At 43.1% G+C, this 20,616-nt stretch overlaps 1 protein-coding gene across 1 annotated transcript in view; it reads right to left on the bottom strand.

Annotated features, from left to right (window-relative positions):
* LOC126251915 (slit homolog 1 protein-like) overlaps positions 1-10,977 on the bottom strand; it is a 65,195-nt gene extending 54,218 nt beyond the window's left edge. The window contains exon 1 of the mRNA XM_049952647.1: positions 10,827-10,977. The gene's annotated coding sequence lies outside the window, so the exon portion shown is untranslated. The remainder of the gene's footprint in view (positions 1-10,826) is intronic.
* Between the last annotated feature and the right edge of the window lie 9,639 nt (positions 10,978-20,616).

The raw sequence follows: 20,616 nt of genomic DNA, 5'->3' as shown, positions 1-20,616 counted from the left end.
TTGAGACAGGGGAAGGAAGTATTTGCAGAATAGTGAAAGTGTTGGCGTTAAAAAAGGTTTGTGCCAGTTGGGTTCCCAGGAAGTTGACAGTGGCTCACAAAGAAACAAGAAAAACGGTATGCAGCAAACTTTTGGAACAGTACGAGAATGGTGGAGATGAATTTCTTGGAAGAATTGTGACAGGTGATGAAACATGGCTCCATCATTTTTCACCAGAGACAAAGGTAATCAATGGAGTGGCATCATGCAAATTCACCCAAGGAAAAAAAAATTCAAAACCACACCTTCTGCTGGAAAATTTATGGCTATGTTGTTTTTCGATTCCAAAGGACTCTTGTTTGTGGACATCATGCCAAGTGGAGCCACCATAAATTCTGATGCGTATGTGATGACACTGAAGAAACTTCAAGCTCGACTGAGTCGTGTTCGACCATATCGGCAAAAGCAGGATGTTTTGCTGTTGCACGACAACGCACGGCCACATTTCAGTCAAAAAAACACGGAAGCGATCACAAAACTCGGATGGACAACACTGAAACACCCGCTTTACAGTCCTAACCTGGATCCATGTGACTATCGTCTCTTTCGGAAACTGAAAGACTCTCTTCGTGGAACAAGGTATGAAGATGATGACTCCCTTGTGCACGCTGCCAAACAGTGGCTCCAACAGGTTGGTCCAGAGTTTTACCGTGCTGGTATACAGGCCCTGGTTCCAAGTGGCATAAGGCAGTTGAGAGGGATGGAAATTATGTAGAGAAATGAAAATATTGTTCCTAAAGGATGTATCTACACACTGTAAAACTTTCAACCACGTAGAATAAAAGCTGGATTAAAAAAAAAAGTGTGCATTTCTTCTGGAGTGACCCTCGTAACAAACACACATTTCCTAAGATTTTTCAGTATCTGACAAGCGTTTATAAATAGTAATTATACAAATCCCGCTTTATTGGAACGGTATTCAATTACTATTCATTATTACGCTTTTATATATATGAAGGGCGACAAAATGGGGCGTAGAATATCTTCGACGTACCGCTGTGCTCTAAGGGTACCGCGGATGACAACCAACGAGGTCTTGCTGTGGAAAAAAAAAGCCACCCCAGACCTTCACTCCTGATTGTCGGGCAGTATGGCCGGCGACAGTCTGGTTGGTAACCCACCGATGTCCGAAGCATCTCCAGACACGTCGTCGGGACTCAGTTGGAAGCGGAACTCATCACTGAAGACAGTTCTACTCTATCCCGTGAGATTCCAGGCCGAAGACACGTCTGGAGGCGCTTCGGACAGTGGCGGGATACCAACACGATTGTTGCCCAGCATACGGCCCGAAATCCAAGTGTGATGGTCTGGGGTGACATCTTTTTTCATAGCAAGATCCCTTTGATTGTCATCCGCCGCACCCTTACAGCACAGCGGTACGTCGACGATATTCTACGCCCCATTTTGTTGCCCTTCATGGCATCCCTTACTTGGCTTACATTTCAGCAAGATAATGCCCGCCCGCACACGGCAGAAGTTTCTACTGTTTGTCTTCGTGCTTGCCAAACCAGGCCTCGTTAGACAAGGCCGTCTGATTTCTCCCCAACTGAGAACGTTTAGAGCTTTATGGGCAAAGCCCTTCAACCATCTCGAGATTCTGACGATCTAACGCGCCACTTGGACAGAATATAGCAGGACATCCGTCAAAACAACTCTATCAATCAATGCGGAGACGAATAACTGCTTTCAGAAGAGCCAGAGGTGGACCTCCGCGTTATTGGCTCGATCAATTTATGGAGCTGTTTCTCTTGAATAAATCATCCAGTTTTTCTGAAATGGTAATCATTTGTTTGTCTGTACATGTACTTCACATCTAGATTTCCGGCCCATTCGGTTAACTCCTTCATGATGCATCGTTTTTTTCCCTTTTGGTTTAGAGTTATTTTTAAAGTTTTCCTCTTGACAAGCATCACGCTGGCAGCTCCTAAGTCAGTACATGTGATGCTCACTTGGATATTATTAGTACGAGTATAAGCTATGCATACACGTGTGAGTTTTGCACTCTCAGAGAGGTTTTGCGAGTAATAAATCATTGGAAGAGCGGAAAGTTCCACGGGACTGGAAGAAGGCCCAGGTCATGGGAATCTATAAAAAGGGTAGAAAATCGCATGCACATAATTACCGGCCAATTTCACTGACATCGATTTGTTGTAGAATCATGGAACATATTTTGTGTTCAGACATAATGACCTTTCTAGACTCTGAGAAGCTCATCTGCAGAAACCAGCACGGTTTTAGGAAACAAAGGTCATGTGAGACACAGCTGGCCCTCTTTGTGCATGATATACAACAGGCTCTAGATGCCAGCTCCCAGGTTGATGCCATATTTATCGACTTTCGAAAGGCGTTCGACTCAGTTCCGCACTGTCGCTTGCTCCACAAAAGTGCGCGCTTACGGTCTATCCGATGACATATGTGGTTGGATAGAAAGTTTTCTAATAGACAGGTAGCAGTTTGTCGTCCTGAACGGGGTGACTTCAACAGAAACAAGCGTAACTTCAGGTGTGCCCCAGGGCAGCGTAATAGGTCCGCTGCTTTTTACGATATACATAAACGATCTGGTTGATGGTATTGACAGCGGCATTAGGCTGTTTGCCGATGATGCTCTAGTCTACAGGAAAGTAGTATCACACGAAAGTCGTGAACAAATCAATGAGGATTTGCAGAAAATAAATGCGTGGTGTAATGACTGGCAGTTATCTCTCAATATTAGTAAGTGTAACCTACTGCGTATGACAAGGCGAAAATCCCCATTAATGTAAGAGTACAAAATAAATGCCCAGTCTTTGGAAGCGGTAACATCCGTCAAGTATCTGGGTGTGACTATTCGAAATGATCTCAAACTCTAGATTGCGGTTTATTGGTAGATTCCTGAAGGGATGCAGTCCTTCAACAAAGGAAATAGCTTACAACACGTTAGTTCGTCCAGTCTTAGAGTACTGTTCGTCTGTGTGGGACCCTTACCAGTTGAGTCTGATTCAAGAAATTGAGAAGGTCCAAAGAAGAGCGGCAAGATTCGTGACTGGTACATTTAGCCATCGCGAGAGCATTACAAATCTCATAGAAAGCTTGAAGTGGGACACACTTGCAGATAGACAGCGCGCTAAACGGAAGGGGCTGCTCACTAAATTCCGAAAGCCGATCTTCACCGAGGATGTAGAGCATATATTATTACCACCAACTTTCAAATCGCGCAATGATCACCATTCAGAGATAAGGGAAATTAGAGTTCGTAATGAGGCGTTCAGATGGTGGTTTTTCCCTCGCGCGATCCGCGAGTGGAACAGAGGGGAGGGGGGAATACGACTTTGGTGCTTATTGTGCCCTCCGAGACACACCGCTTGGTGGCTAGCGGAGTATATATATGTAGATGTAGCTAAATGCCGTGTAAACACCGCCGAGAGTCAGCTTTCCCGCAGTGTCATAGAGCGGGGAAGACCTCAGATAGTCGCTTTCTGTGAATTTAGAACTCTCGTCTAGACGGCAACCTCTATCTCTCGAGAGCTGGTCGCCGTAGCTCTCAGACAAGAAAAACTAAACCGGCATCGTCGGGAGAGAAGAGAGTGCCCTGTGAGTGCAGAGAGGCCATATTGCGTCCAGGATTCGCGCCGCATTTAACAGTTTTTACGCTACCACACCTAAATAATATATTTTGCCGTACTTACGCAAACAGTAAATGAAAGTACTTATGAAACTGCGTGTTTTAGCCATAATTTGTGGCCGTGGCATCTTTCTGACCGCTTCATATCCTAAACGAACAGCACGAGCAGTTAGCCTGTTTCGCAAGTTCTAGACTTAAACAATGCAACGCAAGAAAGAACCTGTAAAATCATCATAAACATATCACACAGAAAAAAAATTGTCGCCGAGGAGATTCGAACTTACACTGAACGAAAGAATAACGCTTCACCCATTGCGACACACACACAGTGCAAGCAGCTGTTCTGTAAACGTGTACCGGAATTGTCGGGACAGTTGAAACTTGAATCTACTGTCGCGATCCCTACGCATGTTGAAGTGAATGTCAGGAAAGTCGGTGACGACTTAAAAAAAAAAAAAAAAAAAAAAAAAAAGCAAAGTGATGAAGAAAGCGGCCAAGAAGTGGAAACGGGAAGAAGGTCCGCATTTAATTAGTTTCTACGAGGAAAAGCCAGCGTTGTGAATTGTACTGTTACTGGACAACAGGAACAGAGATAAGAAGCTACGTTTGGTGGCTGAAATGGCTACAGCAACTGCGAGCTTATGGAATATCGTCTCAGTTATGTGACTGGAATCGTGATTTCCTGTCAGAGAGGTCACAGTTCGTAGTAACTGACGGGAAGTCATCGAGTAAAACAGAAGTGATTTCTGGTATTCCCCAGGGTACTGTTACAGGCCCTTCGCTGTTCCTTATCTATATAAACGATTTGGGAGAGAATCTGGGCAGCCGTCTTTGTTTGCAGTCGAAGGTGACGTTTATCGACTAATTAAGTCGTCAGAAGATCAAAACAAATTGCAAAACGAGTTAGAAAAGATATCTGTATGGTGCGAAAACTGGCAGTTGACCCTAAACAACGGAAAGTGTGAGGTCGTCCACAGGAGTGCTAAAAGGAACGTTAAACTTCGGTTACACGATAAATCAGTCAAATCTAAAGGCCATAAATTCAACTAAATACCTAGGAATTACAATTACGAAGAACTTAAATTGGAAGGAACACTTAGGAAATGTTGTGGAGAAGGAAAGACTGCGTTTTATTGGCAGGACACTTAGAAAATTTAACAGGTCTACTAAGGTGACTGCCTACATTACTCTTGTCCGTCCTCTTTTTATAATACTGCTGCGCAGCGTGGGATTCTTACCAGGTATGATTGACGGAGTACATCGAAAAAGCTGAAAGAAGGGTAGCACGTTTTGTATTATCGTGAAATATGGGATAGAGTGTCACTGACATGATACAGGATTTGGGATGGAAATCATTAAAACAAAGGCGTTTTTGGTTGGGGAGGGATCTTTTCACGAAATTCCCATTACAAACTTTCTCCTCCGAATGCGAAAATATTTTGTTGACGCCGACCTGTATAGGGAGAAACGATCACCACAATAACATAAGGGAAATCAGAGCTCTTACGGAAAGATATACGTGTTCGTTCTTTCCGAGCACTATACGAGATTGGAATAACAGAGAATTTTAAAGGTGGTTCTATGATCTCTCTGCCAGGCACTTAAATGTGATTTGCAGAGTAACGATGTAGATGTAGCTTTTACAGCTCCGCAGAAGAACTTTACCAGAATATTCACAATTTAAGGAACCAGGCAAAGTAGTTTTGTAACATAGATTAATTAACATGGAGAAACAAGTGAAGTACCCGGTATGGAACTCGAAAAATTGCCATTTAACTTCAAGTAATGTAGCTGTATCTATTATTTTATGACTTATTTATTGATTACATTATTATATTGGATGCTGAAGAACAGACCTTCATGAATTTACAAGTGGTTCCTAACATTGAAATAAATATATGTCCGGAAATACTTTATTTATCAGACATCCGCACTGGCTTTTGAAGCGGTATGGGTATCATGATGAAGTCTGGTATAATAATGTTTCATCGTAATTGTTACCTTACCAAATATCAAAGAGAATTAACGTACCTGAAACTAGAAACGTTAGTCCTACAAGCAGTATGTCTTCAATAATAATGGATTTACGCATAATAGTGTCTTGTTTGGCAATTTTGTGTCCATTTACAACGAGTATTTCTTCCATCTCCATCGCTGTCATTGTCGTAACATTTCGATATTTTTGTGGATCTTCCATCACAAGCTGTATAATGAGATTCTTGCATGCTCCAAAATCATCCCGCTGCCTAATTCAATCTCTTATCCATCACGAACACGGCCGTTTACGTTTTTTTCTTTGCCACTAGATGTATTAAAAGTACAACTGTGTCCCAACGCTCTTCCATCGCGACATCTTGCTTCCGCACAGAACTACGACAGAAAAATCTCGCTGAGCGTGATTGTCAGCTCTATCAGACACTCTCATCCTGCTACGTGTTAACGCTTCCGACATCTGCTCTCGCAAGACTCTCAGACACTTACAAGAAGTACTAGCAACTATCAGACAGTAACTATCAGCGAAAATGTGCGCCTAGCACAAAACAAATCTGCGAGTGCAGTCTGAGAGTATCGAACTGACTGAGAGCAAACATGTCACGTAAATCCCAGTGCTAAAGATCCAGATGATAGGCTAGTACGAAAACCGATCGAATAGTAAATAATTTGTACGCAGCTTAGACAATCATAGTTGGAGTATTTTGCTCTCAGTCACTTTGGTACTCTCAGATAGTACTCGCAGAACGGTTTATACTCGGGACGAATTTTCGATTATAGTTACTGTGTGATACTTCTTTGTGAGAGCTGCCTGTGAGTCTTCCAAGAGATGATGTCAGAAGTGTTTATACACAGCAGGGTGAGAATGTCTGTGAGAGCTGAGAGCTCACTCTCCGCGAGATTTTTCTGTCGTAGTTACGTGCTTGAAAGAGAGGTTGACGATGGAAGAGCTTCGGGGTGCAGCTGCACTTTTCATACTTATAGTGGCAAGAGAAAAACATAAACTACCTTTTTCGTGCTGAGAGCACGCAAGAATCTCATTGCAGAGCTTGTGACGCAAAATTCACAATATCGAAACTGTACGAAAATGCTAGCGATGGAGAAGGAAGAAATACTTTTTATAATCTGGCCCAAAATTGACAGTCTGGATACTAGTACGCGTAAATCCATTACTATTAATGACAAACGGCTTGTGACACTAATATTTATAGCATCAGTCGTATACTCTCATTAATATTTGGCCAAGTAACAACTGTAACGAAATAACATTACAGCAATTTTATATTGATACCGATAGACGTTCAAATTCCAAATAGGGTGGATATTTGATATATGAAGAATTTCTGGACATACAGTTATTTGAACGTTTTTACGTGTATTGACTTAAGGAATCGCTCGTCAGTTCCTGAAGGTCTGTTTTTCTACACCTAGAACAATAATATAATCAATAAACACCATGTCACATAAAATTGTAGATACAACTGTGTCACCTGAGGTTAAACGGCAGTTTTGCGAGTTCCAAAACGATTACTTTCAAAGATAATTTCACTTGTTTATGTTAATTAACTTAAGTTATAAAATTCTTATACCTGATTCATTAAAGTGTTCATATTATGGTAAATTTCTCTGTGGAGGTGTTAAAAACTGTAGCCATTTCGGCCAGCAAACTTTGTTTCTTACCTCTGTTCTTGTACCTGAGTAATTGTACATTCCATAACGCTGGCCCGTCCTCGTACAAACTAATTAAATGCGAAACTTCGCCTGGAGTCCACTTCTTGGCCTCTTTCTTCATCGCTGATATTCACTTCACAGTGCGTATCCCGGCAATGGCGATACACATTGTTAGAGCAGCGTGTTACAGAGTCGATGTGACACAGTGCGTAGCGCGCCAGTCTCTCTTTCACATTGTCGTATTATAACGCGAGACCGAGTATATTCAGTGACAATTTTTTTATTTTCGTTTGTTAATTCTATGTAATTGTCTGTGAAGTGTTTATATGATACTTACCGTGTAACATTATTTAAATCTGGAACTTTCGGAACAGGTTAACTGCTGGCATTGTTCGTTTAGGAGATAAAACGGGCGATTTTTTCGCTCAGAAACATGAGACGGCTACATATTATGGCTCAAATCACGCCCTTTCGTGGGTCCTTTTATTTAAAGTGAACATGAGTACGGCAAAGTATATTACCAGGGTATGGTAGTGTACAAAATGTGGAATACGGCACAAATCTGGGACGCATTATGGCCATTCTGCACCCTCCGAGTATTCTCTGCTCTCCCGACAATGCCGGTGTAGTTTTTGTGTGTGTGTGTGTGTGTGTGTGTGTGTGTGTGTGAGAGAGAGAGAGAGAGAGAGAGAGAGAGAGAGATACGGCGAATAGCTATCGAGAGATGGAGGAGACTATCTACACGAGAAGTCTAAATTCTCAGAGTGCGACTCTCTTGAGATTTTGCTGGAAAAATTCTGGAAATCTGTGGTAAGGCCTTATGGGACCAAACTGCTGAGGTCATCGGTCCCTAGGCTTTACACACTACTTAATCTAACTTAAACTAACTTACTCTAAGGACGACACACACACCCATGCCCGAGGGAGGACTCGAACCTCCGACGAGGGAGAGCCGCGTGAAAAGGCGCATTAGACCGCGCGGCTACCCCACGAGGCTGTTCTTGCTGGATTCTCGGACACTGTTGGCGAGCTGACTGCCGCTGCTGCTTCCACTGCACGTATTAAGGCGCGTTTACACTGAGTTCGCATCATTATTCACAACATTATTCGCAACATTGTTCGTGGCTAGTAATAGACTACCGATGTTCGCAACATGTTGGCAACATGTTCGCAACATAAAATCAGTGTTCTACGGCTGCGTCGGTAGAGATCAAAGAAACATTGTTCGTGGTCTGCTACCACAAAATTCCGCTACGCAGCGCTAGTGTTCGTTTGCTCTGAGTGAGTGTTTTGGTGTTTGTTTTGCTGGAGTGTAGTGGTGCGGTTATTTTATGTCCCTTCATTTTTATTTGAAATGGAGTGGTCACGAGACAAAATTTTCCAGTTGATATCGCTCTATGAGGCAGAGGAGTGCCTGTGGAATGTACGTTGCGCAGGTTACAAAAATACTAAAATCAAACATCATTCATTACAAAAAGTTGCTGCTGGTGCAGTGACGTGGACAAAAAAATTAAATGTCTCTTGTCTGAGTACTGACGAGAGAAAAGAAAAATAGAGGAAATTAAAAAATCTGGATGTGGTACTGACACAATTTACGAAACGAAGTGGTTCGGATTTAAATATCTACGTTTCCTGGATGATTTGGAACTATTTCAGATAAGGCTGGCTTTGATAGGAGTCTCCTGATGCCAGAAAACGAAGAGTAACAGCAAGTCTTTGGTACACAGGGATTGCTTTTCTGAAATTTGTGTCTTTCTTTGAAACAACTGGTCCTATAATATTCAACAGCATTTCAAAATCTGACGGCGACATCCTCGTGAAGTTACAAAAGCCAGAACCGTCTTCCAAATTCAGCTCACTAAGCATGTCATTCCCGCCACGTCTTCTATAGTATGTTTTGGTCCACCAACGACGACTACGTCGTTTTCTTCGTCTGTTCATTTCGTTAAGTATTATTAATGCATCACGAAATGTCATTAATTCTTCCTCTTCACTTGACATAGCGTATCTCTTGATGTGAATACACAAAGTAACCTGTCAGTTCACCGCAGCAGACTATGCGAATACGTAGAAATGTTGGTTGCTAGTGTAAACGGGAATGCGAACAATGTTGTCAACATGTTGAGGGAACAAGTTGCACACAATGTTCCGGACAAAAACATGTTCTGTGCTCAATGGAAACGCGCCTTTACTCGTTTATCACTATTATTTACGTGAGCTATGTCAGACAAATTAACCATCTGACGTCCTGATGCTACTGACACATAGTTACTTTTCGTCTGTGGCGCCAGAGTTGGCGCACAAAACGCGACTGGTAGGAACAGTATTTGGAGTAAAGCCGGGTTCACACACGCAACGAAAGTATCGCCACAAGTGAAGTCATTCTGGAGTGGCGCTGTGAGCTACCGTTCACACAGGACGCCACAAATTCTTCGTAATTGCGCAGTTTGCAAAATGGCGTCACCTATCTCAGCTGATTAAACGGCTGTACATCTTACTAAATAAGATGTTTTGGAAACATAATAAATGTAAAATATTACTTACCAAAGTGTTTCTCGTCTCTCTTGTCTCGACTGCATGTTTTAAGAAGCGGTCTGCAGCTTCAAACCAAGCAAGGCTGGGTTTATAAACACCGTCTGTAGACGCACCAAACTTAAGTGATTTCAGTGCTTTTTTATGTTCATTCGTGTAAGGATTTTGAATGCTCCGAATTTTTAATTTTGTTGTAGCTACATCAATTCCAGGTACATATTCACGCATACTGTTTACTATTTCAATTAATGCAGCTGGCCGAAGTGGCCGTGCGGTTAAAGGCGCTGCAGTCTGGAACCGCAAGACCACTACGGTCGCAGGTTCGAATCCTGCCTCGGGCATGGATGTTTGTGATGTCCTTAGGTTAGTTAGGTTTAACTAGTTCTAAGTTCTAGGGGACTAATGACCTCAGCAGTTGAGTCCCATAGTGCTCAGAGCCATTTGAGCCAATTAATGCAGCATCTCTCAAATTTCTGTCTTTGTATGATTCGCTTTTGTGGTTCCGAAGGCATTCTCGTTCTTGATACACCTCCAAGAATCTCGTAATTGCCGCTGTTGACCACTTTTTCGACATATTAACAGCAAACGCACAAACAAAAGCACTATCTGCGAACGAATACGCACTAGAAAGGTTGGAATCCAGCCGCGAGGTAGCAATCGAATGACGCTATTCGATTGTGTAGAGGCAAAATGGCGCAACAAAGTAGAACCAAGTTCAACTTTTGGTGGCGTGACAAAAGTTGCGCTTCTTAAATGGCGCCACCGAAAACTAGGAGTTCACACATGCAACTACAAAACAACTGCAGTTCGCCATTAGCAGTGGCGATACTTTTGTTGCCTGTGTGAACCAGGCTCAAGTTGAGGACAGCACGAAGATCTCGCGACAGATGCTACTCTAGTCATCTCACGACAAGCAGTTGAAGGCGCCGCTCAGCGGCAGTCAATACCGAGGCGCCAGCTGCAGCCGTGTTCGGGCCCCGGCGGTACTCACCGGCTTGTCCTTTTATTTTCGCTCTCGTGTAGGCGTCGATCAGGCGGAGCGAGTGTGCGGCCCGGGCGGCGATTCGGCGCAGAGTGAGGTGAGGTGTGTGGGCGAGCCGCCGCGGCGATCTCCCTCTCTCATTGCGCCAATTGGGTCTCGTTGGCGCTGATGGCTGATGGCGACTACGTGACCGCCACCCCTCAGCTGTGGCCCCATCGCCTCGCCGCGTCCGCCAGCACGATCCGACGCTTCGTACTTGTCACAGCGCTGTGCCGACGTCCCTCCCCTTCGTCTGAAGATGGGGCCCATTTATCAGCCTTCTTAAACGAAACGTGGTCGTAACTAAATGAATCGACACCACACAAACGTACCATAGGCAGCCACCGCACACATTCACAGATAAGAGGTACTGAAATAATAGGGCAACTCTGGGAGAACTGGACCACTGTGTGACACAGGCCAGTGGCGTATTTCACAAATGCGCCACTGGATAGAACCTCCTGCTACTTGCGACCAGAGAACCTACACTACTGGCCATTAAAATTGCTACACCACGAAGATGACATGCTACAGGCGCGAAATTTAACCGACAGAAAGAAGATGCTCTGATATGCAAATGATTAGCTTTTCAGAGCATTCACACAAGGTTGGTGCCGGTGCCGACACCTACAACGTGCTGACATCAGGAAGGTTTCCAACCGATTTCTCATACACAAACAGCAGTTGACCGGCGTTGCCTGGTGAAACTTTGCTGTGATGCCTCGTGTAAGGAGGAGAGATGCGTACCATCACGTTTCCGACTTTGATAAAGGTCGGATTGTAGCCTATCGCGACATTGCTGCTCGCGTTGGTCGAGATCCAATGACTGTTAGCAGAATATGGAATCGGTGGGTTCGGGAGGGTAATACGGAACGCCGTGCTGGATCCCAACGGCCTCGTATCACTAGCAGTCGAGATGACACGCATCTTATCCGCATGACTGTAACGGATCGTGCAGCCACGTCTCGATCCCCGAGTCAACAGATGGGGACGTTTGCAAGACAACAAACATCTGCACGAACAGTTTGACGACGTTTGCAGCAGCATGGACTATCAGCTCGGAGACCGTGCCTGCGGTTACGCTTGACGCTGCATCACACACAGGAGCGCCTGCGATGATGTACTCAACGACGAACCTGGGTGCACGAATGGCAAAACGTCATTTTTTCGGAAGAATCCAGGTTCTGTATACAGCATCATGATGGTGGCATCCGTGTTTGGCGACATCGCGGTGATCGCACATTGGAAGCGTGTATTCGTCATCGCCATACTGGCGTATCACCCGGCGTGATGGTATGGGGTGCCATTGGTTACACGTCTCGGTCACCGCTTGTTCGCATTGCCGGCACTTTGAACAGTGGACGTTACATTTCAGATGTGTTACGACCCGTGGCTCTACCCTTCATTCGGTCCCTGCGAAACCCTACATTTCAGCAGGATAATGCACGAGCGCATGTTGCAGGTCCTGTACCGGCCTTTCTGGATACAGAAAATGTTCAACTGCTGCCCTGGCTAGCACATTCTCCATATCTCTTACCAACTGAAAACGTCTGGTTAATGGTGGCAGAGCAACTGGCTCGTCACAATACGCCAGTCACTATTCTTGATGAACTGTGGTATCGTGTTGAAGCTGCATGGGCAGCTGTACCTGTACACGCCATCCAAGCTCTGTTTGACAATGGCCAGGCGTATCAAGGCCGTTATTACGGCCAGAGGTGGTTGTTCTGGGTACTGATTTCTCGGTATCTGTGCACCCAAATTGCGTGAAAATGTAATCACATGTCAGTTCTAGTATAATATATTTGTCCAATGAATGCCCGTTTATCATCTGCATTTCTTCTTGGTGTAGCAATTTTAATGGTCAGTAGTGTATATACAGAGAGAGAGAGAGAGAGAGAGAGAGAGAGAGAGAGAGAGAGAGAGAGAGAGAGAGGAGGAGGAGGAGGAGGAGGCAGAGGTTGGGGATGAGCCACTGGTGAAATCTCACGAGATTGGCTCATCAGCTGTTACGCCATTTGTTTTTTCCACACGTCTCTCTCGAATCGTTAATTCGCTGCACAGTGTAACAGCCACGACACTAGTTTTTGTTACCGCCAGCGACAGCAGCGCCGTAAGTGGCCAGGAAGCAACACTTCTGAATACGACATCGGTTGAATGCGAATACTAATGTTTGTATTTATTTGTTACACAGTTTTTACAATAGGGAGTGTAGGTAATGCCACAAAAATCGACAATAACTAAAAAAATTACACAAGATTTGTGGTTAATTAGTTTCGTAAGCGCCCTGAGAGATACGAAATTGTGAATTATAGGATAGCTTATTTACGATTTTCTTGTAACGTACACACATTTACTAAATAATGTCATTTTTCGTTAATAACAAAAAATACTAATGAAACACCAGAAGAACTGACATTTTACACAAAGACATCGTTTATCCATCCAATAAAGTACAGTTTTGTTCACTGCACTTTCGGCCAAATCAGTGAAGTGGAGCGTAGGAAACCTATATGGAATGTAACACCTACATTATTTAACGTATCAAATAAGCCACTACAACTGTAGCTTAAGAGAAAACCTCACAGGCGTGATAATAAACCGTCAAAAGCAATGAAACTGTTTTCCAACAGACGAGAAACCAATTCCACAATAGTTGCTAAATCTTGGCCACAAAAGGCAAGGATCTTCGACATATTCGCTTTTGAAGCAAAAGTTAATTCACGAAAATACTCGTGTATTAGAAAATCGAGTGAAGTACGGGGTGTTCAAAGTCTCTCCGCAGTGCCGTATGATTGTTAGCCGCGCGTAGCGTGTGATTGTTCACCTGCCTGGGTTACTTCCCTTCAAGCGGACTTTTTTATTTATTAAGTCTATGAGCGGACTCTCCCAACATTCCAATGTTTCGTTTAACTCAGCCAGCGTCAGTAGTATCGTTGGTGTGTGTCGTTACGTGTTGACGTGAACATATAAGTTTAGTTCCTTTGTTCGTTGGTCGTTTTTGTCACTGTTAAAATGCTTACCGCTGAAGAACGTGTGTTTTTAGTCGAACAAATGTTCAAAGCTGGCGGTAAATACGCATTTTCAGTTCATCAAACATTTAATTCAGTTTTCCCGGAAACAACACTCCCACATCGCGTTACTGTGCGAGATTTGGCTTAACAACTTTCGAAGTACGGGTTGATAGATGCACCGAGAAGTGGTCGTCCTAGCGTTCTGTCTGAGTATAAACTATTCGATATTTCCGATAAAATGTCCATGAGTCCGAAAAAGTCAATAAGAAAACTCGTCTAGGAAATCGATGTTGGTGCCCATATAAAGAGACAGTCGTGCAAGAACTCAAAAACACTGATCATGGCAAAACACTGCATTATTGTCAATGGTTCAAAAATTTCGTTCAACAAAATGGAAGGAATATTCTTAATGAATCGTTTTTCACTGATGAGACGTGGTTTCATTTATCCGGGTACATGAACTCGCAAAATTCTCGTATGTGGAGTATTGCAAATTCGTTGCGTATTCATGAGGAACCACTTTATTCTGTGAAAATAGGAGTTAGGATTGCAATTTCTAGACGTCGGATTGTGGGTCCCATATTTTTAAACGAAACAATAAACGCACAACGACACTGCAGTGATATTCTGTACCCATTCATAGGAGAACTTGTGAAAGTGAAATACTGAACGGTTATTTTCAACAAGATGGTGCAACCGCGCATACATCTCACGTTTCAATTTCACTTCTTGCTGATATTCACTGCGGCATACGGCACGCGAGGCTATCATACGGAACTGCGGAGATACTTTTTGATCACCCCGTATAAGAAACGGCGAATTGCTGGATTCCACAAAAAAATTTTAAATGCCATGGAAAGAGCCTGTGATAACATCAACAGACAATTACCGAAATATATGCTTCTCATGCATGAAACTGGTTTACATTCTCTTGCTTTCCGCATATGGCGTCTGTTCTTTCGGACATGTGCTTCGCAGTGCTTTCTGAAGTTGGGTTATGGTTTTGAAAACTTTAGGAAAACTGCGGTATTCTACAGGGCGAACGTTAATAAAACCGACAAACTGCATGGAGGGATTCATGACTGAAAACTGAGAAAAATGGCTCCTATGAACATGTGTCCGGGAATGCATCATTGCCACGGTAGATGGCGCTGACGAATGAGAGGTTCTCTGACCACATGCCGTGTGTTCCTTGTGTGCTGCAGGCTATGTGATTGACGCAGCATACTGTAAGCAGCAGAATGGTTCACTATTCATGTCGCGAACAATCCGAGACGGTCTTCGTGTACTGCCAAGCAGATGGAAACGGGCGAGAGGCAGCACGGCTATACCAAACAAGTATCCTCAAGGATTCCAACCACATCTCACATTTCATCAGTTTTTGGGCGATTGTGTGCTCATGGGTCCTTTCAGACAGAGCAACCTGCTAGAATGCGGCGGACTATGCATACACCACATTTAGAGGACAGGGTTCTACGGGTTATTGAGACGAACCCCAGTACATGCTTCAGGCAAATTGCCCACCAACATGGTGTAAGGCAAAGTACGATTATGTGTATCCTGCATCATAGCGGCTACTATCCGTATTGCCTGCAATCCCATGGAGGCCAATCTGAGCATCTGTTGTGGATGGGATGCTGCTCTGTAGTGTGTTCTGAGACAATTTGTTGTCGTCGCATGCACACCATCCATTTCCGGACACATGTTCATAGGGCTTTTTTTCTTCATTTCCAGTCAGGAATCAGTCCCTGCAGTTTGTCGGTTTTATTATGTTCACCACATATATATAGGGTGAGTCACCTAACGTTACCGCTGGATATATTCGTAAACCACATCAAATACTGACGAACCGATTCCACAGACCGAACGTGAGGAGAGGGGCTAGTGTAATTGTTTAATACAAACCATACAAAAATGCACGGAAGAATGTTTTTTAACACAAACCTACGTTTTATAAAATGGAACCACGTTAGTTTTGTTAGCACATCTGAACATATAAACAAATACGTAATCAGCGCCGTTTGTTGCATTGTAAAATGTTAATTACATCCGGAGATATTGTAACCTAAAGTTGACGCTTGAGCCGGCCGCGGTGGTCTCGCGGTTCTAGGCGCTCAGTCCGGAACCACGCGACTGCTACGGTCGCAGGTTCGAATCCTGCCTCGGGCATGGATGTGTGTGATGTCCTTAGGTTAGTTAGGTTTAAGTAGTTCTAAGTTCTGGGGGACTGATGACCACAGATGTTAAGTCCCATAGTGCTCAGAGCCATTTGAACCATTTTTTGACGCTTGAAACCTCCGACGTTCAGTTGCGTGTTGTAACAAACACGGGCCACGTTCGGCGAGCAGCATCTGCAGGGACATGTTTACGATGACGACCATGTTTACGAGTGTGGCTGTAGTGCACTGTTGTGGTTTGGTCTAGCTGTCGCAGTGTCCGCATGTAGCGCTTGCTGCTATTGTTATTGTGCATTCGTATCCGCACGCAGACCAACTATAGTACACCGTGTTACCAGACGTCTGTGATAGTGTAGTGTTGTAGGAACTGTGACCATGGTGTATTCGCACTCTGAAAAGGCGGAGATGATACTCATCTATGGCGAGTGTCGACGAAATGCAGCTGAAGCCTGCAGGGTGTATGCAGAACGGTACCCGGACAGAGCATCCAACGTGCCGCACATTGCAAAACATCTACCGTCAACTGTATGCAACAGGTATGGTCGTAGCACGCAAACGGGTCCGTAACAGGCCCGTCAGGAGAAGCGGGGGCAGTTGGTGTGTTAGCTGCTGTTGCCGTGAACCCACACATGAGTACACTGGACATTGCGAGAACCGGTGGACTGAGTCAAAATAGTGTCATACGCATACTGCATCGTCACCGCTTTCACCCGTTTCATGTGTCGCTACATCAGCAATTACACGGTGATGACTTTAATCATCGAGTGCAATTCTGTCAATGGGAATTAACAGAGAATGCGTTGCAGTTCTATCTGTTTACCGATGAAGCGGGTTTCACAAACCACGGGGCAGTGAATCTACGGAACATGCATTACTGGTCCGTGGACAATCCTCGCTGGCTCAGACAGGTAGAGCGACAGCGACCGTGGACTGTAATCGTATGGTGCGGAATCATTGGCGACCACCTCATTGGTCCTCACTTCATTGCAGGGCCCCAGACAGCTGCAACATACATCGCGTTTCTACAGAATGATCTGCCAACGTTGCTCGAAAATGTCCCACTGGAAACGCGTCGACGTATGTGGTATCAGCATGATGGTGCACCTGCACATTCCGCAATTAACACTAGGCTGACCCTTGACAGGATGTTCGACGGGCGTTTCATAGGACGTGGAGGACGCATAAATTGGCCAGCCCATTCTCCTGATCTTACACCTCTGGACTTCTTTCTGTGGGGTGCGTTAAAGGAGAATGTGTACTGTGATGTGCCTACAACCCCAGAGGATATGAAACAACGTATTGTGGCACCCTGCAGCGACATTACACCAGATGTACTGCGGCGTGCACGACATTCATTACGCCAGATATTGCAATTGTGTGCAGCAAATGATGGCCACCACATTGAACATCTATTGGCCTGACATGTCGGGACACACTCTACTCCACTCCGTAATTGAAAACGGAAACCACGTGTGTACGTGTACCTCACCCCTCATGGTAATGTACATGTGCATCAGTGAAAAAGACCAATAAAAAGGTGTTAGCATGTGGACGTAATGTGCTGTTCCAGTCTCTTCTGTACCTAAGGTCCATCACCGTTCCGTTTGGATCCCTACGTAATTCGGTGCTCTCCGATGCACACGATCGAACAGCGGAGGAGTGGTACTCAAGCGTCAACTTTAGGTTACAATACCTCCGGATGTAATTAACATTTTACAATGCAACAAACGGCGCTGATTACGTATTTGTTTATATGTTCAGATGTGCTAACAAAAATAGCGGGGTTCCATTTATAAAAACGTAGGTTTGTGTTAAAAAACATACTTCCGTGCATTTTTTTATGGTTTGTATTAACCCATACTTCTTTCATTCGTTCTCCATGTTTTCTTTTTCTTTCTTCTGTCCATTTTGTTCCTGGTCTCTTTAGTGCTTCCTTCTCCGACAATACATTCCACTTTTGCACCTTATTTCTAAAAGTTTTTCTATCTTTGACATCTTTAAGTTCAATATTTGCTTTTTGTAAATCTAATTTTACTTGGCTAATCCATGGTGTTGTTGATTTGACTTTTTCTATGTAAGTGAGAATTCTGTTGGTGAGTCGTGTGGGGGGAATTCTAGTGACATGTCCATAAAATTTTAATCTTCGCCTTCTTATGTCTGCTGCCAGGTTTGTTATAGTTTCTGTGGTTCTTCTTGATTGTATCCGGTATCCTTCTTCTGTTAATTTTGGACCTAAAATCTTTCTCATAATTTTTCGTTCTTCTTTTAGTATTTTTTCTAAATCACATTTTGTGTGGAGTGTGAGCGTTTCACTAGCATATAGTGCTGCTGGCTTAATTACTGCGCAGTAGTGTCTGATTTTTGTGTTCGAGGAGATGCATTTTTTATTGTATATTTCATGTGTCATACCATATGCTCTCTTCATTTTCTGTTGTCTGATCTTCTGTGCAACTTTCTCTCCTCCGGTTGGCTCCAAAATTTCACCTAGGTATTTAAAATGTTTTGCTCTTTATTTTTCCATATTTTGTGTTCAAACTGTGTATATGGAATTTTGTACAGAAAAATTCTGTCTTTTGAAACGAAATTTGTAAACCTACTTAATCCGCGCATTCCTTAAGGATCTCTATTTGTTTGGTGGCGATTTCTTCATCATCTGCAAGTATGGCCAAGTCGTCCGCGAATGCTAAACAAGATATCTCCACGTTGTCTTTGGTTCTACCAAGATGGATTGGTTTCCAGTAGGATTGATTTTTTAATTCTTTTTCCCATTCCTTAATGACTTTATCCAGGACTATATTAAACAAAAGTGGAGATAGCCCGTCACCTTGACGTACTCCAATTTTTATGAGAAAAGGTTCAGAGATTTCTCCCCTGAATTTAACTTTAGATACAGTGTCTGTCAGTGATTCTTTGATAAGCCTTAGTGTTTTGGAGTCAAGTCCAAGTTCCTCTAAAATGTTAAACAAAGATTGCCGGTCAATTGAGTCATAGGCTTTCTTAAAATCTACAAATGTACAAATTATGGGGGCATTTCTAATTGCTTTGTGTTTTAATATTGTCTTTAAATTAAATATTTGTTCTATGCATGAGCGACCGGGGCGGAAGCCTGCTTGATAGTCACCAATTTGGCATTCCAGCTGCTCTTGTGTTCTTTTCAGCAGGCATGTTGAGAGAATTTTGTAGGTGACTTGTAAAAGTGAGATTCCCCTGTAGTTATTGACATTTGTTCTGTCTCCTTTTTTATGTAACGGGTGAATAAGGGCACATTTCCACTCCTCTGGTAATTTTTCTGTTTCCCATATTTTTGTTATTATTTTTGTGAGCTCTTGCAACGTCTTTGGTCCTAGGTTTTTTAATAGCTCTGCAACAATGCCATCTTCGCCAGATGTTCTATTATTTTTTAAGTTTTTAATGTGACATTTGATTTCTTCCTGTGTTGGTGGTAATGAATCCGGTTGAGCGTTGGCACAGATTTCTTTGGGAAACCTTAAACTAGGTTCCGGGCAATTTAGTAGGTTAGAAAAATATTGAGCCAATACTTGACAGTTTTCCTGGTTTGTTAGGGCTAATTTACCATCTGGTTTTCTGAAGCATAAATTTTGAGGGATATATCCTCGTATTTTATCTGCGAAAGTTCTGTAGAAGTCTCTTGTATTATAGTTTTGGAAATTTTCTTCTATGGCATCCAGTTGTGCCTTTGTGTACTTCCTTTTTGCTTGCCTAATAGATTTTGAAACCTGTTTTCTAACCTCGTTAAATAAATGTAGACTTTCTTGTGATTTTTTACTGTTATATTCTTGAAATGCCTTTTTTCTCCTTTCCAATGCATTTTCACAGTCCGAATCCCACCAAGGGTGTTTGAATATCTTTTTCAAGGGAATAGTTTCCTTAGCTATTCGCGTGATTTTAGAATGAAATTCTTCCCATGTGTTTGCCTTTTCCTTCTCCCATTCTTCTTTTACTTTAGATTCTTTAATCTTCTTGGTGTCATATTTCTGTATTTCTGTTTTCTTCTGATGACTTCTTCGTGCTGTAAACTTGATTTTAATTCTAGTTAGGTAATGGTCTGAATCAATGTTTGCTCCTCTGCGTACTTGGACGTCGTAAATTTCTTTTTGTACTGGGTATGAAATCGCCACATGATCTATTTGAAACTCGCCAATTTGTTGTATAGGAGATCTCCATGTCTTTTGTTTTCTTGGACATTTTCTTAGAGATGTTGACATTATCTTCAGGTTATTCTGCTTACATAGTTCGACGAGCCTTGTACCATTTTTATTGGTAAATTTATGTGCAGGATATTTGCCTACGGTTTTTTGGTGGATTTTCTCTCTACCCATTTGGGCATTAAAATCGCCGAGTAGAACTTTTGTATCATCTTTTGGAATCCTGGCCATTATATTCTCCAAATTTTCCCAGAACTTTTCTGTTTCTATGGGGTTTTTCTTGTTGTCTCCGTTTGTGGGAGCATGAACATTAACCATTGTGTATGTTTTGTTGGCACATTGTAAGCGCATCGTCATTATCCTATTATTTACGGGAGTAACTTCCTTGATGGAGCTGAGCACGCTC

Source organism: Schistocerca nitens, chromosome 4, assembly GCF_023898315.1.
Source record: "Schistocerca nitens isolate TAMUIC-IGC-003100 chromosome 4, iqSchNite1.1, whole genome shotgun sequence".
In the NCBI taxonomy this organism is placed as follows: Eukaryota; Metazoa; Arthropoda; class Insecta; order Orthoptera; family Acrididae; genus Schistocerca; species Schistocerca nitens.
The sequence above is the reverse complement of the archived record's forward strand: the minus strand, read 5'-3'. Positions and strand labels throughout refer to the sequence as shown.